This window comes from Triturus cristatus, chromosome 1_1 (genome assembly GCF_964204655.1).
Source record: "Triturus cristatus chromosome 1_1, aTriCri1.1, whole genome shotgun sequence".
Taxonomy (NCBI): domain Eukaryota; kingdom Metazoa; phylum Chordata; class Amphibia; order Caudata; family Salamandridae; genus Triturus; species Triturus cristatus.
Window position 1 is genome coordinate 1,055,741,802 of NC_140579.1, and position 16,847 is coordinate 1,055,758,648.

At 44.9% G+C, this 16,847-nt stretch overlaps 1 protein-coding gene and 1 long non-coding RNA gene across 2 annotated transcripts in view; one reads left to right on the top strand and one right to left on the bottom strand.

Annotated features, from left to right (window-relative positions):
• Positions 1 to 16,847, bottom strand: part of SCUBE3 (signal peptide, CUB domain and EGF like domain containing 3) — a 1,455,403-nt gene that overhangs the window by 460,767 nt on the left and 977,789 nt on the right. The window lies entirely within an intron of this gene.
• Positions 12,210 to 13,703, top strand: LOC146871518 (uncharacterized). The gene is made up of 2 exons (XR_014981015.1): positions 12,210 to 12,557; positions 13,269 to 13,703. It is a non-coding gene; the product is annotated as an uncharacterized LOC146871518 (long non-coding RNA).

Below are 16,847 nucleotides of genomic sequence, written 5' to 3' on the forward strand. Positions count from 1 at the left end.
CAGCTGCATTTGTAGGCCGTATTAAATTGACCAGCGGGTCCTGTGTTGCTATATAATTATCCTGAGACATCCTTACCACTCAGCCAGTATAAAACCCCTGTGTAGGCCCTTCTGTTCAATATGTAGGCCTCTTTGTTAAATTGACCATAGCTCTGCAATTTTAGTGTATAGCAGTCTGAAGGCAGGTCTGCGAGGCCTTCTGCTCCAAACCAGTAGCCCCCACCCTACCCGAGTGCTCCGTGCTCGGTATCAAAGTTCAACATCCCCCTGAAGCTGTCGACATACAGTAGGCTGCATCCTGGACTGGTACTTGCTTCCTGGGCAGGTTTCCCGCTTTTAAGGAAGTGGCAACCGCAGAGCGTCAAGTTAGGAGAACTGAGGAGATTTTATACATGAATATATTGAATTCCCGTACAATACCCATTATTTTCTGCTTGCTCTATGGAACTTACGATAAGCGATTGGCCTGAGAGACTGACCTTTTCACCCAGTCCATTGTCAGCATTAAGTGGGTAAATGACGAAATGTCTGGTAAAATCTGCAGACGAAGCTTTTGGGTAGCATACGTAGGTAGATGTAGCATGCAAAGGAGCCCACAAAATGATATAAAAAGGGAGCACCCACAGATATCGACGGACTACCTCGCCGTCTGTATGTAGGTTAACAGGCAGTGCAGGTTTTCCCCAAGAGCTGGGAGCTCTTGTCTTCCTTTGCTTAAAATGTCTTGCTCTGCTTTGCTTGAAGTATCTTATTCTATTTTACCTATATGAAATGTCATGTTATGTTTAACCATTGTTCTCTTTACTTTTGCATTTAAAAGATTTTGTATTGTAATTGCAGGAATGCTTGCTCTAAGAGTAAACGTGAGTGTTCCTAGGTAACATTTTCCTTGGTGTAACTTGTTTCTCATGATGCATTTATAGATGTGTTTTCTCTCTCTCTCTGTCAGTACATTAATTGAGATACAGAGAATATCATGACAGCTGTATGATTATCTGGATTCTGTATTTTGTACTTTATGTCTCTATTCTGCGGTTTCTTTGAAGTTGCATCTTCTCATTAAACTGCCATTGTATTCTGCCTCCAATTCCATGTCTCATATGTCTGTTTTCTTCATTTTTGGAGCAAGCGTTCCTAGGCACCCCGGCTCAAATTAAGGTGCCCCTTTTGTCCCTGACTCACTCTCCTGCTCAGTTCTGTGGTGGCTCCCGGGGATCTGGGGACCGCCCCTAGCTTCCTTGACCCGTAATAGATCTTGCCTCCAACAGCCTCTCTTGCAAGTCCTGTATTGTTGGTTTGTTGCCCCTGCCCCCCTTTCCACTGCCCTCCATAGTCTGTTGTGCTTCCACGGCCCTTCCTGCCTGCTCAGTGTGGTTAAATTGTTGCCTTTGCACCCTCCTACCTGCCTTCAATTTTCAGAGTCCGTGCCCCTGGCCTCTGCCTCTCAACAGTATCCTAATGAACAACTAGATTGCTAACATTCTATATTTATTACAAAAGTGTGGAACGCCTGACATCATCTTGATGTAATCAAAACTGTAATACCTAGAGCATTTCCTTTAGAAATTACATATATGAGAGGGTCTTATTGGCATCAAAATTATGGTTAGTGCTCTAAAAGGCTAAAATAAGGACATATTTTCTGAGTTTTCAAATAGCGACAAAGCACTTTTAAATTATTTGTTATCTTTATGTTTTTTTATCCAGTTGACCACTTGATTAAATGTTGCACTTAGGGGAGATGATGTGGTGTTACTTCCAGAACTGCAGACTTTGCAACTGGGGAACCAGGTTGAAGTTTCTGCTTCAGCTCGACATTCTGTGATTCTGGTCAAATCACTTAGTCTCCCCATGTCTACAACCAAAATGAATGTGTTCTTGTGTGATGTAACCAATGCTCATGTAAAGCACTCCAATACCTGACAAGTCTGCACTATATAACACTGCAAAAACACAAAATAATAAGTGTTTTGCACACTTCTGTCATTGGGCTATATTTGGGCTACATCTGGGTGATTTTGGGCTACATTTGGGCTCTTTTGTCTCCGGTGGCCATCTTGGGAGATTTATTTGTTATGAAGTTTCCTAATTTCCTCATGTACTGCAGTCTCCTCAGTAGGAAATGCTTTCAGTTTTTTACTTTGATTCCATCAAGAAGGCATTCAGATGTGTCACACATTTGCCATAAATTCAGAATGTTAGCACTCTTTTTGCTCATTAGATCACTGTAGTAAAGCTACTGCTCACCAGGGAAAACTGCTTCTGGTTTTGAAAGTGCATGTTTCAGTCTGCATGTCAGAATTTTTTAATGAAATAGAAGAGGATTTGAGAAGTCACTCAAAATGTGCCCTAATTTTTCTTTTTGCAGCACTAATCATACTTTTTATTGAAAAATGAACCCCCTCATTTTGTTCCTTTTTAAATTAAATGTTTTAAGAGTTACCACTTTAATCCAAGCAAGATGGCTTCAGGTGTGCCATACGTTTATCATAAGTAGGACTGTTAGCGCTCTAGTAGTTCTTTGGAACACTCTGGGAAGCTGCAGTAGAACACAAAGGAATCAACTGACAGTCTCTGCCCTTGTTGGATGTACATGTTTTACTGAGAATGTCAGACTTCATTCTCACATGACTGAGAAAGATAATGTGAATTTACAGAAAATAAGCTCTCAGTTTAGCCTATAGATCACCTTCCAAACCTCTGTGGTAAAAGCATGAGAAAATATTTTTCTCTCAATCATGATATCCCAGCAGAAGGCTTTTTCACATGGTGAAATCACCTTAGAACATACCACAATTCCTAAAATGAGTATGGTACCATCAACAAATGATTTATAATGTAACTAAAGTCTTAAAACCTTCTATTAACTGCAATGCTTTTTAATGAGGTGCTATCATGTATATTGGTCCCAAGATGGCTGCCAACACTTCTTGGATGAAGTGCTGACAGCCAATCAGATCTCAGGATGAGATGTGTGGTTAGGCTCCGCCCACATATATATATGCTTTTAAATGCTATTTTCTCAGGATCTACTGAACAGATTTACACCAAACCTACAAAAGGCACTTCCTTGACCTGAGGACTACCTCTCTGCCAAATTTCAAGTAATTCTGTTCAGCCGTTCGGGCTGTAGCTGTGTCTAAAGGTCCTATGGAAAAATGCATGGGAAAAATGCGTTTTGGGACCCCCCTTTTATCTCAGCCCCCGCTTGACGAATCCCCCCGAGACTTTCAGGGTAGGAGCGGAGCGTAGCGCCCCACCTATTTTGAAAAATTCGCGAGGATTCGTCAACCGGCGCCAAAGTTATTCAAAATAGAATGTTGCGGATTTCCTATGGAAACGTGGTCCTAACTATAACTACCTACTGGCGACCGCCAGTAGGTAATATATATATATATATATATATATATATATATATATATATATATATTTCTTTTCTTTTATTCCCAGTGATGCTTTGGATAAAGTAGCCCCAAGAGAAATCTTGTCATAGCTTCAGAACGAGCCATTTTGTGTTTTCAGACAGATATCGAGTTGTGAGAAATCTGGCATGGGAGGTGGGGTACAGGCAGCCACAGTCTCTTGTACCCAGAGGGAGCTTGTGCTGTGGATGCCTACATGTTGCCGCCCTTCAGATATTTACATGCTCCCCAGAGATCTGAAGCAGGGCACACTTCTTTCAGTTATTCCAGAAATAGGGGTGCTCTAGTTTGTATCATTGCTGCTTTCGGATCATCGCTGCAATTACTGCCCAAGCGATGAATAATTTAAATTAAACTGATTCCTTTTTTTTATTTTTGATACCTACGACCAGGCCCGGTTCTAGAGGGTGGCCCAGGCCCACCCAAGGATTGCCCTGGCCCACCCTAGGCCATTGTGAACTGGAAAATGAGCGTTTTTCATGATCATCCGAACAGGGCCGGCTTTAGGGCGGTGCGACTGGTGCCACTGCACCGGGTGCTGGCTTCCTGGGGGCGCTGTGTTTGCAAGTTTATTATGTTTTTGAAGCACCTGCTGCAGCATTTCTTTCCTCCGGCAATTGCCAGGCCTCACAAAAATGTCAAGATAACTCGTGTGATTAATTATCTTCCTGGAGAGACATCAGTGTTTCTTATAGTTGAGGTTTTGACCTCTGTGAAGTTAGTGCAGAGGGTTAATATGCCTGCTGCAAAGAACGTGTACCAAGTTGATTTCAGAGTGCATATAATGTGAACACATCAGCAGGTTACTGCTTTTAAAAGAGACATCCTTTTGTTACTTGCAATTTATAACTTAAAGTCCTAATATTCAACAGTGAGATATTAACTTTCATCACAGAACTTCATACACACTGCAAAGCATACATTAGAACATTGATTAATGTTGCGTAAAGGGTTAATTTGACTAGAAATCGATTCTTATTATTAAAGAAAACTCCCAACTATGCTGTTTCTTTTTCGAGTGTGTGCTTCTCCACACCAAGCACTCTTAAACTATACTGCCTACCAGTATGGATGACATGTGACTCCTACACTTTTAGTCCTTTGGCTTATGTAAACATTTCCTATACTCTGATTTAAAACATGTATGATTGATTGTCTCTGTGTAATATGTGTGTGATGCAAAGTGCTTTGACACCATACACTGGTATGAGTGGCGCTATATAACTAATTCAATGTAACTGAGAGAGTGTGGTTATGGAGACTGTTAAAGGGTGCTAGTAAGAGAATCCGTGGTGGACATTGGGGGGGGCGCCAAAAAACATTGTCGCACAGGGCGCCACCAGCGCTAAAGCCGGCCCTGCATCCGAATGTCTCACAGTGTCTTGAAGCCCCATTGTGCCCTGCTGCTCTCTTTTTGAAATGCAAGCGCAGCAACATTGTGGTATTATCACCAGGGCTTTAAGTGGAAGCTTTTTCAATATTATATGTAACAAGCCATAGTTGCAGCTTAGTTATCTTATGCAACTAATAACCATTGACAAAGCCAATAGACCTGACTTGTTGTAGGTTAGAATAGTAGTATAGAAGGTTAATATGCCTGCAAAGCACATCATGTAATATGCAGATGACAGTTTTTTTTTAAATGTAGCTAGGTAAGGTTACTGCTTTGAACACCGATCCTTTTGTTACTTGCAGTTCATACATAGTAAGCCTTTTAATATAGCACAGTGAGCTATTTAGGATATGTGACTGCTACAACTTTTAACCCTCACTGACTCATGCAACACATCTTGTACACTGATTTACACGCTTGCATGATTTTTTTTCAATCTGTATGTTATGTAAATCGCTCTGACACTGCATAGGGATGTGTAGCATTATAAAAGAAAGTAAAATAGTGCTATTTAAATTGTGTGTAAATACTGGGACCGACCAACACATCTGAGATACTTACAGTTCATGCACTTACATAAAGGGGCCTAACAAAGTCAAAAGCATGCCTCTCTTAAGTACCTGTGAAGAGATAACCAGCTGTGTGCTTTTGTTTCCCTCCGTTGTATTTACATTTAAATGTGAAGTTCCAGGCCACTCGATCAAAAGGAGGCCTAAAGGCCCCTTAACTTTCCCTTTATCGTTGTTCCAGCTGGAGATAAATACGTTGCTGCTGGGAATGAAAAGCAGACAATGTGCAGGTGCTGCTGAACGTGTCTAGGAGTCTGAAAATGACACCTGGACAAGTTCAGCATATTTCTGTGGGGCCAACTTCTTGGCAGGGTGGACGGCGTTCACCCAAGAATTGTGCCCTGGTTGGTGTCTTTCAGTGGCTGCATGGTTGTTTCAGTCCGAGTCCTGGCGATTCACAAATAGAAACTCACCTAGACTTTTACTGGCACATCACAGGCTTTGACACTGTTACATTGGCTTTGGGTCCCCAGACCACATCACGTTTGTGCAGGTCCCCACTGCTTTAATGGGGGGACCATGATATATGGTCATTTAACTCGTTCCGTGCTCATGACGGAACCACGCCGTCATGAGCCATGGTTGCCGTGTGCTCACGACGGAGTGGTTCCGTCATGCTGCGGCCGTTGGCGGCCGCGCCGCCCACGCGGCGCTAATTCCCCGCCTGTGCGGGCGATTAGCGCCGTGGGCGGAGTCATGACGGAACCACTCCGTCATGAGCACAGCCCAACCATGGCTCATGACGGAGTGGCTCCGTCATGAGCGCCGCGCCACCACTCTGCCCCCCCCCGCACCCCCTAGCGCTGCGGCGGAATTTCCGCCGCAGCGAAGGGGTTAATGTAAATGTGATGTATTTGTATAGCGCGCAGCTACCCGGAGGCATCCCGGCACTTGTACTCATACAGCTGTGGAACCCTTCCTGGTTTTTCCTATGAGATGTCCACTCCTGGGCACCCCAAGGTGAAAGCCAGGCATCTTTTGCACTGTGGGGGCCGTTGTGGAGATTAAGCAAGCTATTGCCCAGAGTTGCAGAGTGGGACCCATGATTAGAATAGGCACCGAGGCGAGAATTAACAGGTCCGGGGAATTTAAGTCCAAGAGCCGCCGAGGCGGGAATTGAACCCTGGTCCAGGCCAGACTTCTGCATCAGGGTCTGCTGCTCTAACCATTGAGCCACACTTCTCCACTGTCAGCTGTAGATGATGGATCCCTGAACAGTGTCATGTATGTGCATGTTTTCATTGTGCTGAGGGGATTACCAGGTAATTGTTTACGCAGCTCTCTGAAGGATGGCACATGCGGTTTTTCTGAGTCCCCAGATGGATCATGCAGTCTGTGTGTTCTCTTTTGTACTGCCAGTCACCGGTCTATTCAACTGTGTAGCCTTGGACCGCGTCATGTATGTGCATGTAATTTGCATGATCGAGGTAACTATTAGCGGCAATACTATGTGTCTCTCGGACCTCTTTCAAGTGCTCGCCATCCTTTTTCCCCAGGATTTCCCCCCCCCTCTCCAGGGGCGGCAATCTGAGGGATAGCCCCGGGTGCCACAAGCTCTAGCTACGCCTCTGTCAATGGGTTTTATTTATGTTTTGGTTTTTAAAATATAAATAAAAGGCATTGTCATTTAGAATGCCAATAGCTCAAACTCGCGCAAATGCGAGACCTATTGCACTGCAAATGCAATGCTTGTCTACACTGGTTATGTGGTTTGCACTTCCGATATTGTGAGGTTTGTGTAAAAATTACATTTGTTTTGCGTTTTGGGTGGAGCAAAAAGAGGGACACATAGGTTCAAACCACTGAAAACTTCTCAACCAAAATCAGTCGTGATTTTTTTTTTTAATAATGCATATGCCGCAAGCCAATAAACTACATGCAAATGAAATGTAGATGAAACTATGAGCATGGGGAAATCAATAATGGCGAAAAACTGGTGGAATTACTCACTTAAAGCCAGTGACTTGTCTGCCTACTGTAAATTGCCACAGTGGACCGTTCTGCATTTCGACTCGCTGGCGCCTGCTCTAGCACATTCCAGTAGGCGAAGTTAAAAGGGATCAGCTGATTAATCAAAGATGTGCATGTGGACAGGGGAGTGCTAAGTGCACTGGAGTGTGCTAACCTCATCAAACAGTGCGCTTGTGCAAGTGACGGCTAGGCCCGTTTTGGGAGAGTGGAATTTTGCCTATAATAGAACGTGGCATGGCGTTATGACTGGATCGGTCGTCGTAAAATGTGGGTCACATTACAACCAAAATTACGGCAGAAATGTCTTGGACAACTGAGTGCGGGCGGGGGGAGAAGGGGCGCGAAGGCATGGACAACGGAGTGCGGGCGGGAGGAGGGGGGCGAGAAGGCACAGACGGAGTACTTGCGGGAGGGAGAAAAAATAAATAAATAAACTGAGCGCGGTGTCCCTAAAGCGTTTGAAATAACAAAAAAAGAAAACAAAATGCAAATTAGGTTAGGAAGCAGCCTACTAAAGCTGGCACCCCTTGCCTGCTGTGTCCCTTAATAAAGTAAATAGTTCTCTGAACTAGTAATGAAAGCTCCTGAGTTAGGACACAGTAAAAGATCGAGTCCTGATGGGAGGTAACAAATGGAGACAGAGCAGTAACAAGGAGGGCCTACCAAGCCTCATAATGAATGGGAAGCCAGCATTTACCAAGGACAATGACACCAGCCAATGAAAAGTATGGGCAGAGAGTGGGCGAGGCTTACACAGCATACTCTACTGCTGCATGCCTCGCAGAGCGAGCAGCGCATGCGCGGTGCGCCGTTAAGCTCGACCTAAAAATGACAAAGTAATGCTATCTCAAAAGTGTTGCATTACGCCACATAATCTGTCTTTTCTTGCTACATAATTTAGCCAAACCTGCCGCCTAATTTGTCCCTCCCCTCCGCATATTTCTAGTGGCCCTGGCTATGGAACAAAGTGCTATGTAAAACACAAACTGCCAGGTCTTTGCTGCCTTCCTACACTCCTTTCATGTATGACCAGCATTTCTTTACTTTGCTCTCTCTTCTCTGAACTGTCCTTTCTGTTCAGCAGTAAAGCGCCTAGGAAGCTGTCACTTTCTCTGAGTCAACACTCCATGACCTCGAGGCCTGTCCCCTGCCAGCCTGTTATCAGCCAGATAACCAAATGTCTGCCATCTGATATCGCTCTATCCCACTTTATGGCACTGATCGATGCATATTGATGTTCTCCTGTGCAAACCTGAACTGGTCAGAGCCGCTTTCTCTCCTTGTCACTTTTTAGGTCTCGCCTGAGACAGCGCTTTAGCGCTGCTCTGGCGAGACTTATAGTAAGCGAGTTTTGGCAGTGCAAACAGTGGCTTTTCAGGCCTCCAAATACAGTGCATGTGCGCCGTCCGGGCGCGCACGCCATTTGGAGGCCTGAAAGCACTTGTTTGCTTTCACTTTCGCGGCCCCTTTGATGTCCCGCACCACTGTGCCCGCCCCCACTCCCCCCTCCCACTCCCTCCTCGTCAACTTCAGTGCGCGCTTGTTTATACAATGCAGCCCTGCTCTCCGCTCCCCCGCCTGGAATGCGCTCCCCCCGCCCGTTTCCTCTTCCCATATATTTGTTTCTGTCTCTGCCCACCCCTCACTCTTAATCTCTGCCTAACTCTTTCTCTTTCACACTCGTGTGCTTTGCATGGATGCGGGCAGAGAACAGTGGTGCCAGTTTAAAAAATAGCGTTGGGGTTGGGGCTGTTTTTTTTGTTGTTGTTAACAGCCCTTGTAAATAACATAATTACACGCAGCGGCTTATTAAATTATTTACCTCGCCTCGTGCATCTTCCCCCAAAGATAAGCAGGCGACACCGAGACAGCCTCATCACAGCTAACTCCCCACCGCGGTGCATAATTCTTTATTGAGGCATATTCAAATGTTTGTGTGCCGTTTAAGCAAAAAAGGTCTCTCCCAGACGTTCTGAGCTAAACATGCAATTTAACGCTTCAGGTAGAAGCGTTCAGCGCCGTGCATCCTTTACCAACAACAAAACAAAGCGCACATGAGTTTTACAGATGTATTCTCCGAACTCTTCTCGTGTCACATTAATTTTGACAAAGTGTGCTGCTTCCTCTGGGCTCAGTGTAGCGCGCGGTGCGAGTGTCAGTCTCCCCCTCCTTGTATTTATAAACAAAGTTTTACTTACCTTGATCAAACAAGCATTTGCAATGCATTAGGTCTCGCATTTACGCGAGTTTGAGCTATTGGCATTGTAAATGACAATGCCAATAGGCATTGTTATTTACAATGTCAATAGCTCAAACTCGCGTAAATGCGAGACCTAATGCATTGCAAATGCTTGTTTCCACTGCGCATGGTGGGCGGCCTTTTGTTTGATGTGGTTGGGGCCTCTCTTCTGCAATCTGCTGGGAGACCGCCCTCGGACTCGGAGAGCACGCCCTCCTATCTGTGAGACAGCATGCACCACCTACATGGATGGCACCTCCTGAGATAGGTATTCTATGGTCACCCTCATTTCATTAACAACGAAAAATAAAAATGTGCTGCTAAATTACAAATATGACGGGGATTTTTTTGCGAAAACTGCAAAAATCTTACACCAAAAAAACCCATTAAAGTTGATAGTTATATTTTTGTTTCAATTTATTTTGCTTTTTTTTTATACTCCACAGTTTTGGAAGGATTTAGCCATGTTAGAAAGTCGTATAGTGATTGTTCTGCGTGCAAAACATGGATCTGTTGTTGGTTAGATAGCTCTGTTGGCCCGAGGCTCGAGTTGCAGCAGGGGCAGTTCCGCCTTTCATCCTTCCAAGTTTGCCAAAACGGTTCCATTTTGAGTTCAGTGATGATAAACTCTATTATTCAGTTACCCGGAGACAGCACAGTTTGTGATATGAACTATAGACCTACTTAAACCTGCTCAGAACCTTCAAAACCCTTGCCATGTCTAATTAGACCTGCTTCAAAGGTGGAAGACAGTAGCAAGCACAGAGGTATGCGTATGCCAACAAACCTTCCACCGCTAGAAACAAACATACCTGAAAGGAAAGAGTCGGTTAAAATGGATGGAAACACAATCCCTTCTGTTCTTCTAACTGGTCCAACATGTAATCCAAAGGCCTGTGCGATATTTCCCCTTACACTCTTGTAATTTGCACAAATCGTGCAAATTTCACATAATGAAATTATGCGGAATGCCAGAAATTGTTACAGTGCAAAATTCCGCTCACTTTCTTTCTGTTAAACACTGGTTCATGGAGAATATGTCTTGTAGGAGAAATGTTGGAGCAGGAAATTAGTTACGAGAGAAATTTTCAAATCAAACTAGTTCATTTGTGGGTGCCCAGAGTGACCTTTTATGCGAAATAATGTCTTGTAATCAATTTCCATTCGAGATGGACCTTAAATGCATTTTGCGTACTTTAGGAGTAATTGTGCGTAATTTCCCCGACTTGCCCTGTACTTTCGCATTAAAAATTCTGCTATGTCACACAGCAGTATGAAACCGCGCATGACTTCTAACACAACTAGGTGAGATGTCATTATTGCCTGTAATGCTATCTAGAGCATCTTTGCTATTTTCCATCGTAGTTTGGAATTTATTAGGAATTTAGAAAAAAAAATATCAATGGGGGAAGGGAACTAACAGGCACATGCATCAAACCTTTTTGCGATCGCAAAGGGTGCGAATCGCAAAAATAGGCCGTTTGCGATCGCAAAAGTCAGTGTTGAAATGCATCAACTGTATATTTGCGAAAATCCATTTTTTCGCAAATATAAGGAATCGCAAAACATTCTGCGAATCAAATAGCGAATCGGTATTAGCGTGTCCCAATTACCGAATCGCAAACAACGAATCGCAAAATGTATGCATGACAAATCGCAAATAGCGATTTCCATGAAAATCGCAAATTAGCGATCGCTAAATAAGAAGGATCACAACCAGGTGGTAATCATGAGTGCAAATCACAGACAGGTGAAAACCAACTGAAACCCATTTAAACACACCCAGAATGAGCCAGCACTGTTCACAATGGCAGGGATTTACCTGATGGCGAGGAGGATGAGGCTGCAGGCTGCCGCACAGAGACGGAGGCGAATGAATGAGCGCATCTTCAGAGTCCGCATAACTTTGCTAGGCCAGCAAGAGGATGAGATATACGACAAGTATAGGCTCAATGCAGCAATGATCCATGACCTAATCAATGAATTGGACCCCATAATGCAACGACAGACACGTAGGACCAATGCCATCCCAACGCATGTGCAGGTCCTATGTTGCCTACACCTTCTGGCGTCAGGCAGTTTTCAGGGGGTCATTGCTGTTGCGGGAGGTGTGTCACAAAGCGCACTTTCAAGAATATTGAAAGCATTCCTTGATGCCATGATGGCCGTGATCGGGTCTCATATCAAGTTCCCTACCACCGCGCTTGACCTTGCAAAAACCAAACAGGAGTTCTACCAGATAGCTCGTTTCCCACATGTTTTGGGTTGTATTGATTGCACCCACGTTGCAATATGTCCCCCTGCAACACAGGAATATATATATAGAAATAGGAAATCTTACCATTCCCTCAATATTCAGGTTGTTTGCAATGCCAAAAACATTATCACTGACATTGTTGCGCAATTTCCAGGGAGTGCACATGACTCTTATATCTTCAGGCAAAGTGGCATACACACCCGTCTTGTCAGGGGAGAATTTGGAGAGGGACATCTGCTTGGTAAATATGTGTTATAGTTTATCACTGTCATTGTACGTATGTCAATGTGAAGCTGCCACTGACTCTTTGCTCCATTACATGTAGGTGACAGCGCATACGCCTTGCGTAATAACCTAATGACGCCTTACCTCAATCCCACAACTGCCAATCAACAGAGGTACAATGCAGCACATATTTCGACAAGGAACATCATAGAGCGCACATTTGGGCTGTTGAAGAGCCGATTCAGATGTCTACATAAGACCGGTGGAGCACTGAAGTACAACCCTGAACAATGCTGCAAGATAGTAGCGGCATGTGCCATGCTGCACAACATAGCGACAAGGGGAGGAATGGACATCGAGGTGTCTGACAGCGATTCGGAGGATGGGAACCAGCAAGTGCCACAACACCATGCAGCACAAGGGGCAGGCGCAGCAGAAGGGCGTAGGAGAAGATTTGACATCACACAAAATTATTTCTGAGGTGAGTAATGATGACACAGAAACTGACTATTGCTATCAGAGTATTCTTTAATTAAATAAAATTGCCATGAGTGTTCAAGCACACTTGTAATCTGACCAGTGCAATGGACATAAGTGGTTTGCAAATGTCAATTCACTTGTCACTCTGTGAAAAGTCAAATCCAAATAAATGGTTACGTCACCATAGTGGAATGCACTTGTACATCCCAGTCTAGCGCTTTTTCCCACGAACACCCAGACGCCTGTCAGACCCAGCATTGTCATCCGTTATGTTGGAAGCGGCGGGGGTACTGCTGCGTGTGTTGCGTCTTCCTGTAGTGCGGACTGGAACTGCCACACTACTTAGGCTTGAGCCACCCTCACTACCCTCTTCGGGCGTGGAATTGTTGGCCGCAATTGTGGAAGCATTTAGCAAATCAACTGCATTGGTGACCTGGTCCAGTGCTTTAGCCACATCGCCGCTCCAATGGCACATTTCAGTTTGCATGGTCACAGACCTACGTGCTAGCAGTGCAGTTGTCGTGGCCAATCTATTGTTTGATTTAGCAAACATTTTCAATTGCAGCATTAGTTGACGATGCTGTCTCTTCTGGGATACATTTCCCTCATGCATCACCTTGCTCAGTTGCTGCACACTTTCTGACAGTACTGCTATGTTGCTAGCCATCTTGCCAACTTGCAATTGTACTAATCGTGTGTTTTTTGTCTGCAGGCGCTGCATACGGAGCATCTGTCCCTCAAGACCACCCCAGACATCACTTGGTTGCTCCTCCTGCTGTGTCCTGAGTGCTCTTCCTCTCCTACGCCGGGCTCTGTGATTAGTTCTGGGGACCTGTGGTTGTGTTTGTGTGATGGAAGTTGTCTGGCCATGGCTGCCACCTGGTGTTGCATCAGCCTCATCATCTTCACACTCCATGGTGACTAGGGATGGAACAGTAGCCCTGCGTGACTTTGTTGGACGTGAGGGATTTATTTGCACCACAGGTGTGTCCATCTGTTCACCTGCGCTGGTGTCCTGCATGTCTGGGGAATCGCTATCCACATCTTCTACACGTTGTGCATCTGTGAGGTGAAACAGTGCAACACTGTATTATTTCATGTCTGTGATATTAATTGCACAGTAATAAATTTCTGCCTTTGTAAATGATTTTATACTCTATTAAGCTTTTTTGGGTTGTTACTCTGAGATTTGACATTTTAACTGCTTGACCTGACTACATCTCCCATAATGCCCCTCACCTACTGAATGCATTGTGTACTGGATGTTCAGGGTCTGCACTTGGGCTGTACTGTGGTCGAGTTCTACCTTTACATTTTGTAACACTAAGAAAACATACATTCATCTTACCTTCAGATGTGTTTGCTGCTCCGGACGTGTCCAGCTGGGTCACACCAACAACAGCTTCTGGCTGGATGGTGGATTCAATCAAGTCCTCCATGGGAGTGTTCCCAGTGTCTGTTGGTGTTCCCCCTCCTGTCTTCTTTGCCTCCTTCAGGCGGTCAGCTATGCGCACCTTAGCCCGACTGCGCAAGTCGTACCATCGTTTTTTGAGTTCTTCAATGGTGCGGTGTGTCACCCCAATGGCATTGACCCTGTTTTGGATCCGGAGCCAGATTTTCCTTTTCTCCTGCTCTGCCACTTTCAATGATGCCTTTCCAAACAGCTTGTCATGGCTGTGGACTACTCCCTCAATGAGGGTGTCAATTTCTTTTTCTGCAAATTTAATTTTGCGTTTCCTGCCTGTTTGGCTCTCCTCTGCTGTTTGTGAGGCTTCCATTTGATATCACAAGTTTTTCTTCTGTCTCTGTCACACTCCTGTTCTGCTCCCAGAGCCAGCTCCCTCCTCTCCCTGACACTGTGCACTGGAAATGAGGCTGGTGCTGCTCACTTCCTGGTTGTGATGTCATCAGGATGCATCAAAAAGCGACTTCGGTATTAGCGATTTCGCTAATTGCGAAATCGCTAATAGCGAGTTCGCAAATGCCGAAATCGCAATTTATTTAGCGATTTTTAGCGATTCGCAATATTCTCGCAATGTTTTTGTTGCATCGTGTTTTGCGAGTCTTTATTTGCGATTCCTTAAAATTCGCAAATAAGGACTCGCAAACTCTCTTTTTGATGCATGTGCCTGTAAGTATTCAAAAAAAATAATCTAAAAAAACATTAAAATTAGACTCTGAACAGAATAATAGACCAAAAATAAAGACTCAAACTTTAGAAAAGCCCAATTTAGCTGGAAAATAGCAGCGTTCGACGCAGTATTACACCTCTCATGCGTATGCCCGATTTCTGTAGCAGTCTTCCAGGTGTACGGCTGGAGAGTTTCACATGTGAGATGATGGACACTGATGTTTGACTGATCTGTGTTCTGCTCCTGCCTACAGCAACTGTCTCTTCCCCGCGTAGAGCAAATCAGATCAACGGGGGCTATCGCACCTCCTTACAGCCTCATTTGCTCCCATGAGAGTAATGATTTGCAGAAGCGTTGATGAAAGTCTTTCACAAATGTTATGCCACCTTGCGGGGATCCTGATTTTTATTATAGCCTAAATAAAGCCAGCTCCTACTTCTGTGAAAACCCTGTTTTGTTGACCATAGCCAACCAAAATTACGGCAGTAATGTCTCCGACAACGTAGTGCAGGCGGGAGGAGGGGGTTTCAGTTCAGCACGCGGTAAAAAGCAAACATGGAGGGGGGGGGCACTTTGCAACACTAGAGGGCTCGCTTTATGAATGGCACTTTTCACATTCTGCAATTACTCCGCTCTAAAAAACAAAAAAAAACAGTCTGCGTCTGCACATTATCGTAGTACCTCCGTTTACAGCCAGTATTAGGAAAATAAGGAGAAAAACGCATTTCATAAAATGAGGAATTTAAGAACGAGTCCCGTGGCCAGCACATGAATTAATAACGAGCGGCCGCCATTGTCCCGGCTGCGCACGTCGTCCTGCCTGCTGTAATAAAAAATGGATGGATGGCAATGCGTCCGTGAGACTGGCCCTGTGGTGGGGGAGGGACAGTTGTGAGAGGCGCCATGAGGAAACAATCTCTCGGCATGCTGTGGCGGGGGCGGGGGAGCGCATTCCAGGCGGGGGAACGGACCCTTTGAAGTATGATGCCGAGGCTGTGGCTACACGTGCACGCGCCAGTGGGCTGAAGCGCTTCCCCAAACGGATTGCATGGCGGCACGAAGCACGTGATTGTGCGCGTGCTCGCCATGCAATCCACTTTTGGGAGCACTTTGAAATGCCCCTCTTACTAGAGTCTCGTATAGCGATTGCGTAAACGCAATAGCTAGGCGAGACCTAGAAACACTTCTGGGCCGTCTGCTATTTTTTAGTAGAAGTGAAGCCTCCAGTCGACGTGGCGCTTTACCGGCTCCCTGCACGCCTCGTCACACCGCATCTCTTTTTATTTTTGCCACAGAGTGCACGCATGCACAAATCTTTTAAGTTAAAGCTCGCCTTTCATACGCTGCATGCATAAATAAAAACATCTTAGATCACAGGTAACATATCTCAGTCCTCACCCTACACTGCGGGTACATTGCTCAGACTGCAAACATGGCATCCCTCAAAAGTACAGGTACCTGTTTTAAACTGAAAACAACAATTTAAGGAAGCGTATTCAAAAGTCACGGCCCGCGAGTCATGATGCCGCCGCCCCGCCGCGACTTTACATGGGAGCCAATCACAACGCTGTGAGGCGCAGCAGAGAGCGCCCCAGCCACGCCATTTTCTCTATGTAGGCTGCATGCAGCAGCCTACGTAGAGAAAAATGGAGAATGGGCGGTCCTGCTCGAGGGCAGGGGGGGGAGTGGCTTACCCACTGTTGTGGGTCCTGACTGTTTGGTCGGCTCCAGGGCCGGCCAAACAGTCAGTACCCACAACAGTGGGTAAGCCAGTCTCCCCTTGCCCTCGAGCAGGACTGCCCACTCTCCCGTCAGATATTATATCACTGATGACATATGTGTCTTTCTGAAAAAAAAATGTTTGTAATATATGTATAGCTAAAAATTAATGGAAGAAGACATGGGTAAATAAGTGTCTAAATACAGTGATGTAATATCTGACGTCATCAGCAGAGGATTGCGGTCGCGTGAGTTATAGTTGCCTGCACTAACTATAACGGGGGAATTTCAATGGTTTGTCATGAGTGAAATGTCCAGCTAATTATAACATGTGTGAAACCTATGGTTTTTTAAGTGAATATATATATATATATATATATATATATATATATATATATATATATATATATATATATATATATATATATATATATATATAT